The sequence below is a fragment of the Sus scrofa genome, chromosome 1 (genome assembly GCF_054392235.1).
Source record: "Sus scrofa isolate SSC_HxYL_T2T_F1_AM1 chromosome 1, Sscrofa_HxYL_maternal_Yorkshire_Landrace_v2.0, whole genome shotgun sequence".
Taxonomy (NCBI): Eukaryota; Metazoa; Chordata; class Mammalia; order Artiodactyla; family Suidae; genus Sus; species Sus scrofa.
The window spans coordinates 52,749,705-52,771,872 of record NC_139383.1 but is presented as its reverse complement, the minus strand read 5'-3'; the positions used below and the strand labels follow the sequence as shown (position 1 = coordinate 52,771,872).

At 38.2% G+C, this 22,168-nt stretch overlaps 1 protein-coding gene across 8 annotated transcripts in view; it reads right to left on the bottom strand.

Annotated features, from left to right (window-relative positions):
* Window positions 1–22,168, bottom strand: part of KCNQ5 (potassium voltage-gated channel subfamily Q member 5) — a 504,676-nt gene that overhangs the window by 184,283 nt on the left and 298,225 nt on the right. For 2 of the 8 annotated variants that reach the window (XM_084959128.1, XM_084959133.1), the window contains exon 1: window positions 16,059–16,408. The exons of 4 other annotated variants lie outside the window; for them this stretch is intronic. The gene's annotated coding sequence lies outside the window, so the exon portion shown is untranslated. Of the gene's footprint in view, window positions 1–1,690; window positions 1,757–16,058; window positions 16,409–22,168 lie in introns of those variants that run through there. 2 more of the 8 variants (XM_084959144.1, XM_084959151.1) reach the window with 2 other exon arrangements.

The following is a 22,168-nucleotide window of genomic DNA, read 5'->3' as shown; positions in this document are numbered from 1 at the left end:
AACAAACTCACATATTTCAAAATCAAATTTATGGTTACCATAGGGGAATCCATGGAGGGGGAGGGATAAATTAGGAGGATGGAAATAATACACACACCCCACTATAGAAAGTAGATAATTAACAAGGACTTACTGTATAGCACAGGAAATCTACCCAATAGCTTGTAATAACCTATATGGGGGAAAAATGGATATATGTATATGTAGAACTGATTTAGTCTGCTGTACAACTGAAACTGATATAACACTATAAGTCAACTAAACTCCAATAAAATTTTAAAAACTAAAAATAAAAAAAATAAAAAAGGAGTTCTCATTGCGGCTCAGTGGTAAAGAACCTGACTAGTATCCATGAGGATGCAGGTTTGGTCCTGGCCTTGCTCAGTGGGTTAAGGATCCGGCATTGCGCTGAGCTGCAGTGTAGGTCACAGAAGCGGCTTGTATCTGATGTTGCTGTGGCTGTGGCATAGGCCAGAAGCTGCAGCTCCGATTCGAGCCCTAGCCTGGGAACTTCCATATACCGAGGGTAGGGCCCTAAAAAGAAAGAAAGAAAGAAAAAAACAAAACAAACTCCTAGAACTATCCTGGATAAAATATTAAACAAATGAATTGTAACAAATTCATAAGAACAACTGTTATTACTAAAAAGCCATACAGGTTCACCACCAGCAAGACATACTAAACTCTGCTTATTTCCTACCTTGATAGGTTTCCCAGCTTGCTGTATGAAAGAAGAGAGTGTGGATAAAGAAGAAAAGAAGAGGAAATTCAGACAGGGTGCTATACCTCCTGGGAGGATGTGTATCTGCTGAGAGGTCTCCAGAGATGAGCCTGAGGATTTATAAGAAAACTCTGAAGACTTGTGTTTTGAAGATAAGTGAAATCCCATGATCCATCAAGCCAAAGCACCACTATTGCTTCTGGAAAAAAATATGGAGGCAGTGTTCTGCTAACATATTTGTCTCCTTGCCTTGGCTGCTAGGAAGCTCAGAGGTGAATTTGTGAATAATGTTAACAATGGCACAGATCCTTCAGGTACATACGTTTATGGATTAACTTCATTCCTGGCTTCTTTATATTATCCTATCACTACCTTACCTTCACTGTGTTACTTCAGGCACAAATATTTATAGGCACTGGTAACTCAGGCATGGTCTGTGCCTAACAGGGCCTTCAGTATAGTGGGATGACAGATCTGGGCTTATTTTTCTATGTTTATGACATATGTGTTTTCTCAGCAGCCTCAAGTTCATTGTAGATGATATAGGGTTTCTGGGGTACACTGGATAAAGATGTGGTTTTTGTCTATAACTCCTCTTTCCCTGAAATCAGAATATTAATGTAGTCTAAAGATGTACTCTTTTTTAAAAAAGCAAATGCCACCACTGGCTCAAATTTAACTTAATGTAAACTAACCCTAAATTTCTTTCAGTTAAATTTATGAAAAGCTTTTCACATTTGTTACTTTTACATATTATATGAATCTTGATTCATTTATTCCTAGCATGAACTACCAACTCCCTACTCCAGGTATCTCCGAACGTCCTATGCTTGTCTTCAGAGTTTTCTTATAAACCCTGAGGCTTATCTCTGGAGACCTCTCAGCAGATACACATTCTCCCAGGATGAGAGGATGCAACATCCTGCCTGAATTTCCTTCTTTTCTTCAAGAATATTATAAAACACTTACCAGCACTTTGCTGAAATCAAGACCTTTTATCCACACTCTCCTTCCTGATACAGCAAGCTGGAAAACCTATCAAGGTAAGAAATAAGCAGAATTTAGTGTTTCTTGCTGGTGGTGAACCTGTGTGGCTTTTTAGTTATCATAGTTGTTCTCACGAATTTGTTACAATTCCTTTGCTCGATATTCTACCTGAGATAGCTGTAGGAGTTATAACGGAGCTTATCAATATACAATGTCCAGGATCCTCTATTTATTTTTTTTGACAATCAGAATATTTTCCTGTCTCTGGTCATTTGGCATCTACTGCATCTTTCAAGATTTATTAAAGTTCATTAATAAAAGTTTTTCAGGAGTTCCCGTCGTGGCACAGTGGAAACGAATCTGACTAGGAATCATGAGGTTGTAGGTTCGATCCCTGGCCTTGCTCAGTGGGTTAAGGATCTGGCGTTGCCGTGAGCTGTGGTGTAGGTTGCAGATGCGGCTCAAATCTGGCATTGCTGTGGCTCTGGCGTAGGCTGGCAGCAACAGCTCCAATTAGACACCTAGCCTGGGAATTTCCATATGTTGCGGGTGAGGCTCTAAAAAAAAGACAAAAAAAAAAGTTTTTCAGTATCATCCACAATTACTTTGATGACTTACAACATAATAAATCTGGATCCAGCAACATGAAATCATTAAAAATGGCAAACAATTTGCCCATCCTATGTTTTAATTAATTAATTAATTTTTTATTTAATGATTTTTATTTTTTTCCACTATAGCTGGTTTACGGTGTTCTGTCAATTTTCTACTGTACAGCAAAGTGACCCAGTCACACATACATGTATACATTCTTTTTTCTCACATTATCAGGCTCCATCATAAATGACTAGATATAGTTCCCAGCGCTATACAGCAGGATTGCATTGCTTATCCATTCCAAAGGCAATAGTTTGCATCTACTAAACCCAAAATCTCAGTCCATCCCACTCCCTCCCCCTTGGCAACCCCATCCTATTTTTTCATTTTCTTTAAATCACATTTTCCAAAATCCCTTTTAGTTTGAAAATCATTCTTTTTGATGGAGAAGGAATAGGTCAGGGTTTGAATAGATCTGCTTTCTTTTTTTTATTGTCATGATATTGGTCCCCAACAGCAGGACTTTATCTTCTCCATTCCTATTTTTTGTTTTCAGGGAAAAAAGAATTTTTTTTTTGTTTGTGTGTGGCATGTTCTACTTTATCTGGTTTTTAAATTATTTTTAAAGATTGTGATTCTTTAAAAAAAAATGTTCTTAGTTCCCTGGTTCCCATTTTCTCTAGATTTAAACATAGAAAGTAAATGTCGAGTTTCTTGGAGAGTTTCTGGGTGGAACATCTGTATGGACAGATTGTTTTCTTTTGATGCTCTCTCTTTCTAGCTCCCCTTATAGTCACTGTCCAGGGTTTCAAAGCTCTTGCTTTTACCATTGTTAAAAATTGTTTTCCTAATTTCTACGTTTATCTATAGTTTGTCTACTTTACTCTGTTCTCTTTAAAAGGATCGTAACATCCTTGAGAAATAGCTTTGACATGGGAAGGTTCAGACCCTTCCCACTGTCACCCCAGCTCTGTTACCTATCACAGGTCTGAGTTTCATGAAGCCACTCACTTGGTCTGGAGTGAACTGAGTGGACTGTGGTCTATCAAAATTAAATCAAAAAGCTCTACTTTTTAATAGCAGTCAAAAGGCATGTTTTCCATCTTGGTGGACAGTGTAGGCCATTAGTGGCGAATGGAATGACAGGAATGGCTTGATGAGCAGAACAAGGCAACAGAACACTATTTCTTGAGGTGTGCAATTTAGACATCCACCAGTTAGGTTCTTGCCTCTGCAAGTTCTGTTACTGCGTCCTTTCCAGGAAACACTATTGAGACTGAAAACCAGTGTATAGGTTCAGAGACAAAGAATTAAAAACTGGTCCTCCTACTGTCATACATTCAGTATGTAACAGGAGAGCATCCTGATATTTTATATTCTTGTTACCCTGTTATATTTTCCTCTGAGCAAACAGCATCATCTGACATTCTTATTTGTCTATCTTGGTCTCTTCTGCTAGAATGTAAGTTCTATGAGGGCAGGATCTTTGTCTCTTATATTTGCCACTTTATTATCAGTAACCAGGATCAGGCCTGGTAAAGTACTAATAAATTCATTCATTCATGCAACACGTATTACTCAGGGCCTGCCATGTACAAGGCAGTGCTCTTGGTGCTGAAATTATAGTAGTGAGTAAAACAGACAAAAGTCCCTGCCTTACATTCTGGTAGGAGTGTTGGGTCATAAATAATATAAACAAACAAAATGTATACAGTGTTAGGGAATGATAACTGCTAAGGAGGAAAAAACCCACACATAGCAGAGAAGGATGACAGGACACAGACATTCAGGGATTTGAAAGTTTGGCTAGAGTGCCAGGGAGGGTCCTACTAAGAAAGTGGTATTTACTGAATTTTGAATTTCAAAAGTGAAATCCCATGACCCATCAAGCCAAAGCAACGGTACATTTGGAATTCAGCTGGTGCAGGCCTTCCAGGCACAGCTCCCTATTGCATTCCTTTTATCATGCCAATTCCCTGTTTTAAAAAGTTTCAGTCCTTTTTCTGGCTGTCACATTCAAACCCCTTTGTATGGGTTTAAAGATCTCCACCAGAACATTAATTCCTCCATTCTTCCAGAAACACCCTCTGGGCAGGCACGTCTCCATTCTATTTTCTGCACAATATTGCACTATAATATAATAACAGGATATAATAATGGAACTTTCTCCTTCTGAGTGCTCCTTCCCCTGAGTCAGTAAGTCACATGTCAGCTGGTCCCCATGCTCAATGCTTTTTCTGGCCTGTTAAGCCCCCTTTCCGCATACCTCACTGCCTCTCCCTTGAAGCTGTTTTAAGGACTAAATGAGTAGCATCAGAATTTGTGTTTTAACAAATAAGTATATAATAACCAATTGAGTTAAAAATATCAATTGAGCATCATACTGACACTTGATCACTACATAATTTCTGTTTTAACAGATAAAATTATGACAAAGTTACAGTGACATCATCTAAAAGCACTGCTTATAAAGCAAAACATTTGAAACTAAAACATGGAATAGTGTTCAGCAAGTTCTGAGGTACTCAAGAAATTTCACAGTATGTCTAAGCAAATCCACATTAGCGACAATTCCATGGTTGAGCTTGAACCTGTATGATGATGTTCTCCAGGTTGACTAATCACAGTATCTTCCTGACACACAGAAGCCTTGCCAAGCTGGACCTCAGTGTCCAGTCCCTCACTGCTCCAGTTTCTGGAAAAGACTTGATGCTGTCTTAAATAAACGGGTGGTAGCACTGCAAAGCTGCCTGGTTGTAGTCTATACGTGGGAATGTGCCTTGGCTCAATTAGCCAGGCAGAGAGTCATCCTTAAAATGACCACTAATGACTGCTGACCAAGGCTGCTGAGCTAATGAACAGGCAATCTGCTGTTCTCCAACTGAGAAAGGGACCATGTCAAAGACATGCTAATTGTAGCCATGAATGAAATAAAAGTTGTCTGCGAAGGCTGAGGAAGAGGCAACATTTGTAAAGTCTATGCGAATGTTCCTTTTAAAGGCATCTTTTCCAGAGATAATTTTGGTGCTGACACCATGGAAAATAATCCAGTCTAATAGTTTTGATAATATGAACCCATGTGGATTAAATTTTCCGTGCTCTGTTTCAAAGAGTCTGTTTATGCAAGAAAGTGAGCTATGTGGCAAAGGTCGAAAACATATGTTAAAAGTTGTTTGACAACGGCTGTCTGGCTTGAATGATTTTTCCATAAAAGAGATGGTCAATTTATTAGGCAAATAATAATCACTGCAATTTTTTATAAATGTATGATAATAATCATTACATTATTTGAAAATGAATAATAGAAATTCTGAAGTAATTTATTTAAGTTTTTTTTTTTACTGGGAACAAAAGTAAAAGGGGATAAAAGTAGGCTTAAGGTTATTTTTCCTTGCAAGCAAAAGCTTTAAAGTACTATATTTGATAATAAAAAATCAATCATGAATTTGATTTAACTGATTAGACCCATATGATCCACTTATTTTAAAAATAGATTTTACTTGAAATATTTCCTGAGAGTGTTCACACCACTTGGGAAATCTCAGTGCAGCTCCTTGTTTCTCATGCAATGAGTTTTAGGCTTCACAGAATAAAAACTTTTAACCAAATGGAGCCAGGTGATGCTATGGGGGCTATAGAGTGGGGAATTGCTACTGATTTTCTCTACTCCACTTGGCCTATAGAAATAGAGAAGCAAAGTAACTAAGACAGTAGAAAAAAAAACCTTTGTGAGTAAAGTACTCTTGGCAGTAGACTTTATGATGTGGTATAATATCAGGAAAAAATAAACCCAGCGGACATATGTCTCTAGAGAGTAATAACCATAAACTCTGACTACACCTGTAGTAAGTACCTGCCCAAGGGGTAGGGTAGACACATGTTTCTTTTGGGATTGCCCTACAACAGTGCTTGTCACTCGTGGTGACCCAAGTTGAGAGGAAGAAAGCCAGCATCACCCTGTGGAGAGCTGCTGAATAGTTTATGGACCAGCAAAGTTGGTGAGCAGTGGACAGACACTAGACAGAACATACCTCCCACCTCTAAGAATATATTTGTGGTTAGTTTTAAAAACCATGGACATGCCTCTAGGGCCCAGTTAAATAAGTAAAAGGATCTGCTTTCTCTTGCTGCTACTATATAGATAGACATCAAGTATATTTTTTCTTTGGAGTTCCCGCTGTGTTGCAATGGGATTGGCAGCATCTTGGGAACTCTGGGATGCAGGTTCAATCCCTGGCCCAGCACAATGGGTTAAGGATCTGGCATTGACACAGCTGTGGCTTAGGTTGCAACTGCACTTTGGATTTGATCTGAGGCTTGGGAACTCCATATGCCACAGGATGGCCAATAAAGAAAAAAAATTTTTTTTGTTTGTTTCTAAAACTTTGAACTTATATGTATATATTCCATGTATATAGTAAATACAACTGAGGTGGGAATGAATAACATGGGGGAGTGGGGAGAACTTGGGGTCACCTCCTCCCATGGGCACACCAAAATCACAACCACTTACACAGCAACCATCTATGAGAATGACCTGCAGACTAGCAGAAAAGAATTTCCACAACTAAAGGCATAAAGAAGGAACCACACTGAGATGGGAGTAGGAGGGGCAGAGACATGGTTTACTCAAGACCCACACCCCTAGGTGGGCAACCCACAAATGGGAGGACAATCATAATTGCAGAGGTTCTGAGCCCCACAATGGGCTCCCAACCATAGGTGTCCTGCCCTGGAAAGATGAGCCCCCAGAATACATGGCATCAAGGCCAGCAAGGCAAAGCCGGAGGATGGTAGGAAACAGAGACTACTCTTAAAGAGTGTGGACAAAATCCCATAAACTCTGAGTCCAGGTGCAGAGGGAATAATTTGAAGGAAGCCTGGGTGAGACCTACTTGTTGATCTTAGAGAGATGCCCAAAGAGGCAGGGGGCAACTAGGACTCCCCCTGGGGACACAGATGTTGGAGGCAGTCATTTAGGGGGGCTCATTTTACCATGAGGATACTGGTGGGGATGAGCATCAATTTGGAACTTTTCTCCAGCCTGTTAGCTATAGGGGCCTACCTGCTTACCAGCAGGCCAGTACCAAACCTGGACTCCCTAGGCTCCACAGCCAGACATGCTGGGATCTGGCCCTGCCAACCACTGGACCAGCAGCCACTGCACAAGGCAGGGCCTGGTAGCCAAATGGGATGGGGGCCAGCCCCGTCTACCAGCACACCCACAGTAGTCAGCCTGCCACAAGAGAAGGGCTCACAGAGCCCACATAGGGGGCATCTCTAGAGCATACAGTCAGGTAACAAAAGTGAGTGTGCTTCTAGGCCCCATAGAATCTCTTATATAAGGCCACTTCTCCAAGATGTGAAACGGAAACTGACCAAATACACAGAAATAAGCACAAATGGCAAAAGAAGGAGACAAAGGAATATTTTCCAAACAAAGGGACAAGACAAAACCCCAGAAAAGAGAACTAGGTAAAATAAAGATAAGCAGTCTATCTAACAGAGTTCAAGGTAATGATCATAAGATGTTCAGCCCACTTGGGAGGACAATGGATGGACACAATGAGAAATTTGGATGGACATAGAGAATTAGAAAATGAAAGGAAGAACCCAAAAAATTAAAGGAAAAAAATACTAGAAGAAATAAACAGTAGATTAGATTATACAAAGGAAAGATTAGCAAGCTTGAAGACAGAGTACTGGAAACCCTTCAAGCTAAACAGAAAATAGAAAAAAGGAATTAAAAAAAGAGAATAGTTTCAGAGACTTCTGAGGCAACATCAAGCAAATAAATAATATTTACATTATAGGGGTCCCAGGAAAAAAGAAAGAGAAAGAGGCAGAAAACTACTTACATGAAGATATAATAGCTGAAAACTTCCCTGACCTGGGGAAGGAAATGGACATCCAGGTCCAGGAAGCACAGAGTCCCAAACAAGGTGAAGTAAAAGAGGTCTACCCAAGACATACTAATTAAAATAGCCAAAATTAAAGTTAAAGAGAGCAAGGGAAAAGCAACTAGTTTCACACAAGGGAACTCCCATAAGACCATCAGCTGAGTTTTCGGCAGAAATTTTGAGGCCAGAAGGGAAACCATCAAAAGCTGAAAGAGTTCAGCACCACCAAAATAGTTTTACAGATTTTTTTTTTCTTTTCTTGGCCACACCTACAGCATATGGAAGTTCCCAGGTCAAGGTTTGAATCTGAGCCACACCTTCAACCTATGCCACAGCTGTGGCAATACCAGGTCCTTTACCCACTGTGCCACAGTGGGAACTCCAGAATTGTTAAATGAACTTCTCTAATTTGATAAGGAAAAAAAACAAAACAAAACAGACCACAACTAGAAACATAAAAATTATGAAAGGAAAACTCTCACTGTTAAAGGCAGACATATAGTAAAGGTAGTAGATCAGCCACATATAAAGCTAGTGGAAAAATTGAAAGACAAACTAGTAAAATTATCTATATCCACAATAAGTAGTTAAGGAATACACAAGACAAAAATTTGTAAAATACAATGTCAAAAACATTAAATGTGCAAGGGGAGGAGGAAAATGCAGAATACATCTGAACTTAATTGATCAACTTAATCTCAATATATATGTATAATTATATATTAATATATAATAATATATTTTATCTTGTTATATGTGAACCTCATGGTAATCACAAGCCAAAAATCTTTGATAAACAAACAAAAAGAGAAAGGAATCCAAATATAACACTAAATATAGTCATCAAGTTATGAGAGTAGAAAGCAAAGAAGAAAGCAACACACAAGAACTTCAAAACAACTAGAAAACAATGAACAAGATGGTAGTAAGTACATAGCTACAATAATTACATTAAATGTAAATGGATTTAATGCTCCAATCAAAAGACATAGAGTGACTGAATGGATAAAATAACTACTCATATACATATACTGCCTTCTAGAGACTCACTTCAGTCCTAAAGACACACAAAGACTGAAAGTGAGGGAGATGGAAAAAGGCATTCCACACTAATGTAAGAGAAAAGCCAGGGTAGCAATACTTAGACAAAATAGACTTTGAAACAAAAAATGTTTTTTTAAAAAAGATAAAGGACATTATACAATAATAAAGTGATTAATCCAATAAGATGATGTAACAATTGTAAATATGTATGCACCCAACATGGGAACACCTAAATATACAAAGTAAATATTAACAAACATAAGGGGAGAAACTGACAGTAACGCAATAACAGTAGGGAGCTTTAATACCTCACTTACATCAGTGGACATATCATTCAAACAGAAAATCAATAAGGAAACACTGGCCTTAAATGATACAGTAGACCAGACTGACTACATACACACACACACACACACACATACCCAAACACACCAGAACATTTAATCCAAAAGCAGCAGAGCATATGGAACATACTCCAGGGCAAATCACATTAGGCCACAAGTCTCAATACATTTAGGAAGACTGAAATCATATCAAGCACCCTTTCTTAGCACAAAATTATGAGGCTAAAAATCAACTACAAAAAAACCCTGCAAAATACACAAACATGTAGAGGTTAGACAAGATGCTACTAAAGAGCCACAGGCTTACCAAAGAAATCAAAGAGGAAATTAAAAAAAAATACCTGGAGATAAATGAATATGGAAATACAATGACCTGAAATCTATTGGATACAGCAAAAGCTGTTCAAAGAGAGAAGTTTACAGTGGTATAAGCTACCTCAGGAATGGCTGTTAACAACAACAACAACAACAAAACAAATAACAAATGCTGTTGAGGATGTGAATCAACGGGAACCCTCGTAGCGGGAATATAACTGATGCAGTCTGTATGGAAAACAGTTTGAAGGTTCCTGAAGAGTTAAAAATTGAACTACTCTATGATCCAACAATTCCACTTCTGGGCATTTTTCCAAAGAAAACAAAAACTCTAATTCAAAAATATATATGCACCCTATGTTCACTGCAGCATTATTCACTAAAGCCAAGATAAAGAAAGAACCTAAATGCCACCCGCTCATAGATGAATGGAGAAAGAAGATGGTGTGTGTGTGTGTATTTATATACACACAACGGAATACTACTCTGTTATAACAAAGAATGAAATCTTGCCATTTTGACAACATGGACTTAGAAGGTATTATGCCAAATGAAATAAATGAGATCAAGACAAGCTTGGGCTTATCAGACACAACCTAGAATAGATTTATAAGGAGATCCTGCTGAATAGCATTGAGAACTATGTCTAGATACTCATGTCGCAACAGAAGAAAGGGTGGGGGAAAAAACTGTAACTGCAATGTATACATCTAAGGATGACCTGACCCCCTTGCTGTACAGTGGGAAAAAAAAAAAAAATGCATTGTTTAAAACCAAACTAAAAAAAAAAAAAAAAAAAAAAAAAGAACAAAAAATTTCGTCAATTTTCCAGTCCGAATAAAAGGAATATTGATTTCTTTAAAATAAAAAAAAAGACAAGTACTATATAATTTCATTTATATTTGAAATCTAAAAAATAAAACAAACATAATAGAAATAGATCCTAGATAGAAAAAACTGGTGGTTGTTAGAGGGGAGGAGATGTGGCAATGAATAAAACAGAGAGGGAGATTAAGAGCTACAAACTTCAAGTTACGGAATAAATAAATCATGGGATGCAATGTATAACAAATAAAATATAGTCAATAGTACTGTAATAACCTTGTATGATAAAAATTGGTAATTATACTTATCATGGTGATTGTTTTGCAATGTATAAAAATATTGAATCACTATGCAGTACCCCTGAAACTAATAAAATATTGTAGATGAATTATACTCCAATAAAAATAAACCAAAAATCCCTAAAAACAAAAAAGTGCAACAAAATGTGGTTGTATCTAATTTAAAATTATAACTTTTACTGACAATTCTAGAGATGTTTACTTAAATTGTGTTGTTATTGTTTCAGGTGCATGATTGAAACTAAAATATATTAAGTGGTAATGGAAAATGAAAAAGTTGAAAGTGGTGATAGTTGAATGTTTTGCTCTAAATCTTCAGTTTTCATAGGCACCCACCCTCTATCTTAAAATGGGAACATATCTCAGTTTTCTCATAAATAAAGTGATATGGATGCACTAAATAAACTCTAGCATGCCTATCAGTTAAAAATTCAGTTGTTTCTGGATATTCTGATGTTTCTCCTTCTGTTCAGAGAGCAGTGGCAGGAAGGCTGTGCTACCGAGAATCCAGAAATGGCTTCTGATTTCAGGGCCCTTTTGGTCCTGGGAAGGGATCTAGAAGTATCACCTGCACAATCTAGGGGAAAAATGCATTATTTCACTTTCTGGCCAAAAGAGAACCCAGGCTATGTCTCTTCCCACTAGTTACTGCCTCCCGCAGGAAATGAAGGGAAAGAAGAAAGATTTATAGCAGAGACTGGCAAGTTTTTCCTATAAAGGGCCAGATCATAAATATTTCAGACTTCATGAGCCATATGGTCTCTCTGGGAACTACTCAGTTCTGCAGTTGTAGCACAAAAGCATCCACAGATAATACTAAGTGTATGGGTGTGGCTGTGTTCTAATAAAACTTTATTTACGAAAACAGATGGTAGACCAGATCTGGTCCACACACTGTAGTTTGCCCAGCCCTACTTTAGAGTTGAGGGGCAACAGTGTGATTTCTGCTCTCAGCTGGCAAGACAACTGTCATTCTCTTTTCTTGTAGTTCATCCCTCAGAAAGGTTTTTGGCGTATCTCCTGCTACTTAAGTCCTTGTGATTAAAGGGCCATCTTAAGTGTACCTGTGCTCTATAATTGGTTTCAGATTTAATGGTTATCATTTAAAATAAATTTAAAATAGAGAAAAAAATTATGTACAGCACTAAATGTTTTTTTGTCTTGTTAAATATAAAAATAACCAAAGAGCAAAGAGATGAAGGCAAAATGATGTCACATACCTTGAAATTTTTTTGGGTGAAATAAATTCAATACTACTTTTTGTGATTGACAGAAGAGAAAAGCAATTTCCCTTCTCTATTATTCCTGTTTTGTCATTTGTATCAGATGAGTATCAGCCAATCAGAACAGTATTTGATCTTTGTCTTCTCTTTTTAATGTTGTTTGGTGGAACACCATAATTGAGAAAAAAGCAATAGGAAATTAACCAGGTACTATTACCTGTAATAGGTTTCAGACAACTTTTCCATCACTGTAAAATTTTAAGAGCTTTAAAAGTTTTCCAGAGCATCTATCTTTGTCATGAAGCTTTGGGAAACAAAATAATTTAATGTTCTCAAATTTCAAATGACTGTGTAATAAATCAGTCTTTCAAAGGACTTCTACAAGGCCCTTATCCTCTAATAAAAAGCAAATCTTTAATACATAGACACACAGACATACTTTAAAATGCATCCCAGAATAACTTTTCAACATTAAATGCTTGAAAAAAATCCGCGACATCTTCCCAAATTACTGCGGACCCCAAAGTTTTAACATTTTCTTTCCACTGAGTAAAATAAAATTTTAGATATGAATTTTCTTTTTATAATTAAAAAGACTACAACCCTATCGATGTGGTATGACTGTGATAATCACTAATCCGTGGTCAGCAACATATTAACTGAGGGGAACATGTTGTTGAATGTGGGACACTTTTTTCTACTCGTTTGGGGAATCAGTGAATGAATAAATGGATATTGTTTTCTTCTGTTTGCCAAGATGCCTCCTTTTCAGTCTGATTTCATGAACCAGGGAGGTTTGGTGGAACTAGTGTTGGATTAAGCATTAAAAAGCCTGGATTTTAGTTCAGCTTCACTGCTTCCTAGCTTAGAACCTTGATGGTTAATTTTACATGTCAACTTGACTGGCCACAGGGTGCCTAGGTGAAACATTAAATCTGAGTGTGTCTGTGAGCTTATCTCCAGATGAGATTAGCATTTGGATTGGTAGACCAGTAAAGTGGACTGCCCTCTCCAATGTGGGTGGGCATCATCCAATCTATTGAGGGCCTAACAGAACAAAACATGGGGAAAGGAGGAATTCACTCTCTTTTCTTGCCTCATTGCTTGAGCTAGGACATATAGCTCATCTCATCTCCTCCTGCCCCTGGATTGGGATTTAAACTACCAGCTCCCTGGTTCTCAGGCCTTAGGACTGAACCACATCACTGCCTTTCCTGGGTCTCCAACTCATAGACTGTGGGATCTCTGGGCCTCCATAATCATATGAGCCAATTCCTCATAATAAACATCCTATATATGGGATATAGATATATATTTCTTGGTTCTGTTTTTCTGGAGAGCTCTAACTCTTGGCCAAACCTCTTATCTCCTTTGAGCCTTGGTTTCATTTGTAAAATAAGAAGTCTAATGTTGCCTGTGGATAGCTCTAGGATTTGATTATATGTGTAATGAAAGTATTATACAAATACATGGTACTCTCATGAGAGGATTATGAAGTCCTTGAAAGCAAGCTTTAATCTCACTTCTTTGAGTTTAAGAAAAATTCATTGAACACCTAGGCTCCAGCATTACCCACCAGAGCTTTATACAAAGAAGTAGCTCAAGAATTATTCATTGACTTGTATTAGTTAAATGCAATGATTAATGGCAAAGAGAAATTCATCTACTTACTAGCAAAAAAAAAAAAAAAGAAGGTCCTTTTCATACTACATTAGATTTTGGAAAGGAGGAATCTGAAAACCCACTCTCTGACATGGCAGCTAGCATTCAAATTGATAGCAGTTTGCAGAGGTAGAGGCAATACTTACGTTTAGAAAATTTCTTTACTGGTAGCTAAGAAGATGGTGCAGCCTTTCACACCATCCAAAAGCCATAAAAAACAACTATTCCTATTTCTATGAAAAAAAATGTTTGTTACAAAACTCATTAGATTACACTTAGCATCTCCTCTAAAGTCTAATTTTCCTCAACTGGATAATGAGATTTGAAATTATTGAAACTGCATGTGGAGTAAACCCATTGCAACTTTCTATTTCAGATCACTGGGTGGATATTGTATACATGTGCATATGTAATACACACATGGTGTGTAATGTAATCAAACCATTAAACAATCACATCAAAATTTAGACACTTAATCCATGGAAGCTGGTAGTTATTTTGATTAGTAATTTTAGTGGGTGTCAATGGAGAATGAAATATGGGGGCAAAATAGAAATAAATATACTGGAATTGTGGTAAATATTTCCTTTAGCATTTGTCCCAGAGCCAGTCTTTAATTAAGGCCTTTAGAAGTCCTGCCAAGTACTTAAGTAGAGATATCATATGACCAGAGGCTGACATCTGGACAGAGTCCTCTCAGGTACCTGAATTTCTGGGATCTTCTAGATGCTCTTAGATAACGCCAAGAGTCATAGAAATAGGGTTAGATGACAGAGAAAGAGCAACAATCATTGACTAATTCTGTGTCTGTGATACTGAACTTAACACAGGAACCTCCTCTGACTTTTTCAAGTCTGATAATCTGCTGAACAAGAAATGGATCGGCATATAAGTAATCAGCCAGTCCAGCAATGTTTAGGAGACAACAAGGTGCAGAATAGAATGATGAAAAACCCAAGGAGGCCAGAAAAGGAGAATTCTTATTCAAATCAGGAATGTGACAGAAGTCACATTGGTGTTTGCCACACCAACACAACTGGCAAATGGTCTATCCAACTGAGGAGTTTGATATCAAGTGAGCTATTAAGTTTCTTTCTTTTTTTCTTTCTTTTTAGCCCCCAATCTTTATTTTTATTTTGGTTTTTCTGTCTTTTTCTTGTCCCTCCTTTATTAAGTTTATATTTGTACATTTATGATGAAATTGCCATTATTGAATTTCAGAAACAATTAAGTTTCAGCAATTTTACATATTCAGTATTACACGTTATTCCTGTCATTCTTATACTTCGCTGCATATATATGTGTATACATTTATATAAACTCAACACAAAAAATTCATATATATCTTTTCGCCAGATTCAAAAAAAATTCCCTTAACAATAATATCTTAGGGAGATGAAGGAAAAATCATTTTTTAAGCAGACAACTATTTATAAAAGATTTCCTCTGTCTCTAGGGTTTTCAGTTCAGTTACTTCCAAATTAGGTTATGTTTTCAGATCAAGTACACATCCTGTGTTTTAGGCATAAGAAAACTTACTGTATACTAAAGAATACTTTAAAATAATATATACTTAAAAATGAATACACTGAAATTGGGTAGCAACCAAAAAATTCAAGTTGGCTATTTTCAGCTTACTCCGAGGTTTACTAGTTTCAGGTGTAAATTCACTAGGTACTGAGTGGATGACCAGCCAAAAGGGAAACTAAGTAAGACCACACTGTTTATTCTCACCCTGAGAACAAACCACACTGAAGTCAGCCAAACAACAGGTGCTGCCTATGTTCTCAACACAGGTTGATCCTGGTGTTTCAACTTTTTTGGGGGGGAAAGATAATGTATTTGCACATCTGTTTGTAAATAATGCATGTGCGTACAAAATAAGAAAGTGAAGATCTATACTTACTAACGTTATTAGTTATTCTGATAGGAATAACCCAGTGAGTTCAGGAAGACATCTGACTGCAAGAACAAGTCATTGTACTATAGAATAAATGTAAAAACAAGCACACAAATAATACAGAAATGTATAACTTAGTCAAAGATCCTAGTATTCATTGTCCCCACTTTTTGCCTATCCCCCTCTCCCAAATGATCAGTCAACAATTCAGGAGATATAACATGAGTTTTTCTTTCCTCACCTCAGTATTCCAATTTTTCTTCAACTACAATTTTGCCTCTTCTAAGGTCCAACCTCTTCCGAGATTCTTTTCTTCACCAGCCTACATCAAAATTACACTCCACACTTACAGTGCCTTGAGCTTGCACTCAATGTTAATAATGTTTTCTGTGGCGGCGCTCTAAGAATTTCCCAAGCTGTTTTCCATAGAACACCGCCGTCTCAAGAGATTTTCACAGGTTCGACCAGCAAAATTACTTCCCTGCCAAAGATATGGGGGGATCACTGGGGACTAAGCGCAGCACGGGGATTATGTACCGCGAGACACGCAAGGAACACAGCCTCCAATGGCAGCATCTGAGGTTCTTCATCGCGAGACCTGGAGAGACTGCTTGGTCCAAAGACGGTACCTGAGAGTATTTATCGCGAGAGCTGGAGGGATCACAGGGTCCACAGCTGTATTCTGGGCTCATAGTCACAAGACATGGAGAGGCGCTGATACCAACAGCAGTACCCGGGGTTGTTTATCGTGGGACTTAGACCAGTTTAACCTAAAATGTGAGCGGTGGGGCTGGGGGAAGCTTTTAGTGTACTAAGTGTCACAAATGATGGAGGAACACCGCTTACTCATCCTCCTGTTGCCATCCTAAGTTACACTTGCATTTCTTGGAACCTAGTGTGACAAACATCATGTTCTTGAAAGCAGGGAATATGTTCTTTGTTCCTTTTGAGGCCCTTGCATCCTATGGTTCTGGAAACATCAAAATCCCCTACCCAAATTATTCCTATGGTTGAAGGAAAATGAGAAAGGAATGAAATACATATATCAAGAGAGGGAGTTCCTGTCCTGGCCCAGGGAAAACGAATCTGACTAGTATCCATGAGGATGCAGGTTCCATCCCTGGCCTTGTTCGGAGGGTTAAGGATTCAGCATTGCCTTGAGCTGTGGTGTAGGTCACAGACACAGCTCAGATAATGCTTTGCTGTGGCAAAAGCTAGCGGCTATAGCTCTGATTCTACCCCTAGCCTGGGAACCTCCATATGCCGCAGGGTGCTGCCCTAAAAAGACTATTTATATAAATAAGTGCTAAAGGCTTTCACCACTTTTTTTTCTTGGTCTTCCCCCTCTTTTTTTTCCTTCTTTTTTTTTCTTTTTGGGCTTTTTAGGGCTGTGCTTGCAGCATGTGGAGGTTCCCAGGCTAGGGGTTGAATTGGAGCTGTAGCCGCAGGCCTATGCCAGAGCCACAGCAACTTGGGATCCAAGCCGCGTCTGCAACCTACGCTACAGCTCATGGCAATGCCGGATCCTTAACCCACTGCATGAGACCAGGGATCGACCCGGAGTCCTCATGGATACTAGTTGGGTTCGTTAACCACTGAGCCACTATGGGAACTCCCGGACTTTTTTTTCTTATTGACTTATTTATCTTTAAATAAAGGGATGCCTTTTGTTTTAGATGTACATTTTAAAAATTACACAACACCATTATTTTTCACTGTGCTCACCGAACGTCACTGCAGAGGAAGGGGACAGGGACTGATTATCAAATTACTTGGAGAACTTGAAAAATTTATTGACTAAATTTTTTATAGGGCAAGGAATTGTTTCTATTCTAAAGAGAGTAATAAAAAAGAAGGATATAAAACCCTAAAATTAATATCGTTAGGTTTATGGCATTTCATCTCCTACGTGTGAAAGAAGACTTTCATCTTAACGGTGGACTTTTTTCCTTGTCCCTGCTGAAGCGAGGCAGTGCTGAAATTTTGCTCTGTATAATAAAATATACAGTAGGAGAAACTATTGTACCTTATATATATCCCTGTCTTTGTATATCTTCCTCTGACGGCTACTAACATAAGACAAATCAGTTCTCATTCTTTAATTTCTCCAACTCCTTCCAAAATCAACAACTCTTCAAGGCATAATTAAGTGGGTTTTATTGAAATCAGCTGGTGGTAGACCCTGCCAATCACCTGTGCCAGTTACTGAGTCATGGGGGGAAGTCACGTGTCCAAACACAGTCTGTACAGAGTAAATTCTCGTCCAAGCATTTCCTTTGCAGTGTTGTCCACAGTGCCTCTAAGCTGGACCTGCTCAGCAGCCACTTGTGGGCTTCAAACTGAACACAGTTGAGTTTCTGTTTTCCTAATGAAAGTTCAGCTTTAGTATGAACATTTGTGTCATCGCAAACCAAAAGAAGGGTACTTTTCAAAATATTCCTTTCTTGTTTAAAATGAAAAGATAAAATGTCTGATCTAAGTTAATTGGGAAGATTTGACTTCTAATCATAAAATGTTTTTCCACTAATGAGGAGGAAAAATAATATGTTCATGAGCTAACAACAAGAAGTTCCCTTGGGGCCTTGGGATGACACCTCCAAGTAGTAAAACTGTCTTTTTCTTCTGCAGTTGGCCTCAGGACTCACAGGATGGGTGATCTGACGGAGGGGTGCACTCACAGCATTGAAAGGCAGCACCTCCCAGCTCTGCCCCAGCATGTGGCCTTGGGCAGGCACCCTAACCTCTCTGGTCTTGGCCCTTCCCTGCTGTGAAGCCAAGAGGATGATCTGCCTAAGCTCAAACATCGCTGCCTGCTGAATCCAAATCCATGACATTATTATCGCCGGTGAAAACATGCTCTAGTCCCTCTCAGTCAGAAAGTGAGTTAAGTGAGTTACTCTTTATTTACATAAGGCACTCTGCTGGGTGTTGTCAGCCCTAGAAAGCCATAGGTGTCATTGTATTGACCCGAGCTATGAGCTTTTCCTCAAAATTTAAATGATGTCTAAACTTAATAGTTTAAACTTAGAGCAGCCTGATTGTTGACATTCAGATTTAAAAACCTATGAATGTCCAATTGTTAACTGTTCTGGAGACTACTGAGCCACTTTCCTCCTACAAATTGTTTGAAGCTGTGGGTCAATGGACAGTGCAACAAAAATGAGCATAATACCGTCTGCTCGGATGACTCATCTCACATTCATGACCAGGCTGTGATGGCTCCTGGTGAAATGTTGGGGAAATGGTTTCTAGGAAACAAAAAACCAGGATAGGTGATTCCTGGTATTTATGATAGTTGTATGTTCTGTAAAGTGGTCCTGAACACTGAGTTAGTGAATCTTGAACCACTGCTCCCAGGGAAAGTAGAGTGTGAGATTTCTGGGAGCTTCTGGTCACAAGAGTGTTTCCTACCATTCAATACATAATCTTGTTTTATGTGTGTTTCTGTTTAAAGATGTCTTATTTAATGTGTATTATTTATTCATTAACGTTGCACTCTCGGCCAGTAGCAGCATAACTGATGTCTGAAAGAAGCTTTCACACACACCCCCTTTCTCCATAAGGCACATCACAGTGCTCTCATGTTAGGACATCAGACAGCACTTCAGGACCAGCTTGGGGGCCATTTTAAATAGTAAAATCAGTGACAAGAAGCAAGAAAATGTGAAAAATATAACAGTGAATGGCAGTGAAAAGAACACTTTTTTTACAGTATGGGAGCTGGAAAAAGAAAGCAGAGCAGAGCTGGGTCCAACTTCAATTGGAAAATACACTTCAGTCACTCACACCCTTCCAGGCTCTACCAGTGACAACAAAAGGGCCACAAGGATTGATTTTCTGTCTCACAAATAAATTTCAGTTAGCAAATCTGTAAGCAGATTTGAATAATGATGATTGACTGTACGTGTAGAAACTGCATAGAAATTCAAAATATGTACATACCTAAGTATAACTTCCTTTATTTAACAAGCAAATAATAATGACTATATCAATTCATATAAAATAGGAGCTTAAAAGCATACTTCCTCATAAAATATGGAGTATATGAAATCAATAAAATATTTACTGATAACATAAAAATAACATCTTTTTGCACCCTAATGCCTATTTTCACTGTGGATGAAGGCTTTAAAATCAACAAACAGCAGGAGTTCCAGCATGAAAAACTGTGGTGGCTGCAAACACTCAGGAACTGGAGAGTAAGGCTGCTCCTTACTACTGGTGTCATAAATCATTTGGCCACATGCTTACAATAATCCACTTTCAGTTGTAAGGGGCAGAGAGAGGAGTAAAATGAGCAACTCAGATGATGCTGTTAGTGTTTCACAGTTTACACTTCAAAGCCTATCAGGGCACAATTACAGTTACTGAGTCCACCGACTGAAGAAGTGCAGAGCTGCCAAGGCACTCACACTGCCTTGAGAACTAATGTTGTAAAAGTGGCCAGAACAATGTCATTGTAATCTGTTTAAGTAGATATCCATTCTTGTTCATTTTCCCAAACAGTGGATAATTGTGGGAACTCAAACGCAGCACTGAAACTAACTTGATAAGCTTGCCATCTTAGAAATAAGAGCCGTGATTAATCAATCTAATTGGAGGTTTGAAACTCAGTCTTTATCACGAGTGTTTTCGATTCTCATTTAAGTAATGTATATTTGCAAAACAAGACTCCTTTTAGATGTTAGGCATTTTCGTGCTATTAGAAATGCAGATGTCAGCTGGTTTTCCATGGCATTTAGGAGGAAAGAATAACCATATGTTAATCATTCACAAATATGGGTTCCACATATGTAGCCCACTGTGGTCAAAGAGGTTTTTTCTTAGCTCCATTGGATAACTTTTTGCTTTTTAATAAACAAAGGTAAGAAGCCCTTCTGAAATATTTTACTCTAGATCTGCAGTTTAAACCAATGTCACTGCCTCCAAAGGAGACTGACTCCAAAATGTCTGAAAATAACTCTAGTCACTCAAACTCAACCAACTATGGAGTTCTTTGGTAAATATGTACATTAGTTCTTATGTAAATATGTTAACCTTTTTTTTGTGATTGTGTGTAATTTTTTTAGCTTGCAAATATTAGAATTTGGATGCAACTGTTGCATCCTCAGAAAAGTGTAAGATGTAAATCTCATCATTTTAGAGGAAAAAGTAGTATCTTTAAAATGAATCTAAATCCTCAAGTAACAACATTTGTAAATGTAAGATAGTTGTTGATTGTAGTTGGACATTATTATCCTTTGCAGGTGACAGTGTGTGTCTGAGCCTCTGAGAGCCTCACAGCAAGATGCTGCCTTTGGCTTCTCATTCATCTCTCTGGCTCCAGTTTTCCTCTGCTGCCATAGAGTCTACAAATTACTCCTAAATCCTCCTTTTATCAGTTCACTCTCTCCTTCCAAGAGCGTTCAGTGGCTCCCAAAGTTCTCTTGAACAGAACAAGGTTTTGCCTGCTTCCTAGGGCTGTCTTGCATGACCAGGCTTGGTCTTTCCATTTTCTGTCAACCACTATCCTTTACATGCACAATTCTTCGGGCTGGTCTCCCTATTTTTAGGTTCAGTTGTTGTCTTTTCTCAAGTTCATACCTGAAATATTTTATCCTATCATCTTAGGCCATCCCACATTCCACCCACCTTACCTTCTCTAGCCCACCCCACTCCACTTTCCCCTGACATCACTGGCCGTAATGCCTGTGGTATGCTCAGTTTGCCACATGATCATATGTGGTTGTGGGTGGTTTTCTGACATTTCACTTATATCAGTCTTACCAGTCATTTCTATCATAAGTGGATGAAGAGGCTCAGCATCAGCATGTTTTATACTTTTCTATAAATTGCCTCAGCTTTAGAAGCAAATTATTTATTTAATTAATAAGGATAGTCACTTTTTAAAATTATAGTTGAGTTACCACATTGTACCAATTTCTGCTGTACAGTAAAGTGACCCAGTCATACACATATGTACATTTCTTATATTATTTTCCATCATGGTTAGGATAGTCATGTTTTTGTTTCAAATGATTATTTCTGTATAAAAATAACTTATCTGGGGGCACTGACATAGAATATTGAGGAAAACATTTAAATATGTATTTAAAAGGTTAGAAAGTGAAAAAAAAAGTAGAGAAGTGGTTGATAAATTGACATCATGTGTAGTTTAAAGGTTGTCTTAATGGACTACTGTCAGATCCTACTGTAGGTCCATGTGGGGACACCCCCGCTCCACCCGCCGCCCCCTGCCCTGTTCTCAGTCTCACTATGTGACAGGCTCAGATGTCACACTACCTGTAGAAGGACTGTGCTGTCCAGCTTCTTTCACTGTGATCCCAGACTGTCACAGGTGAAAACTCAGCA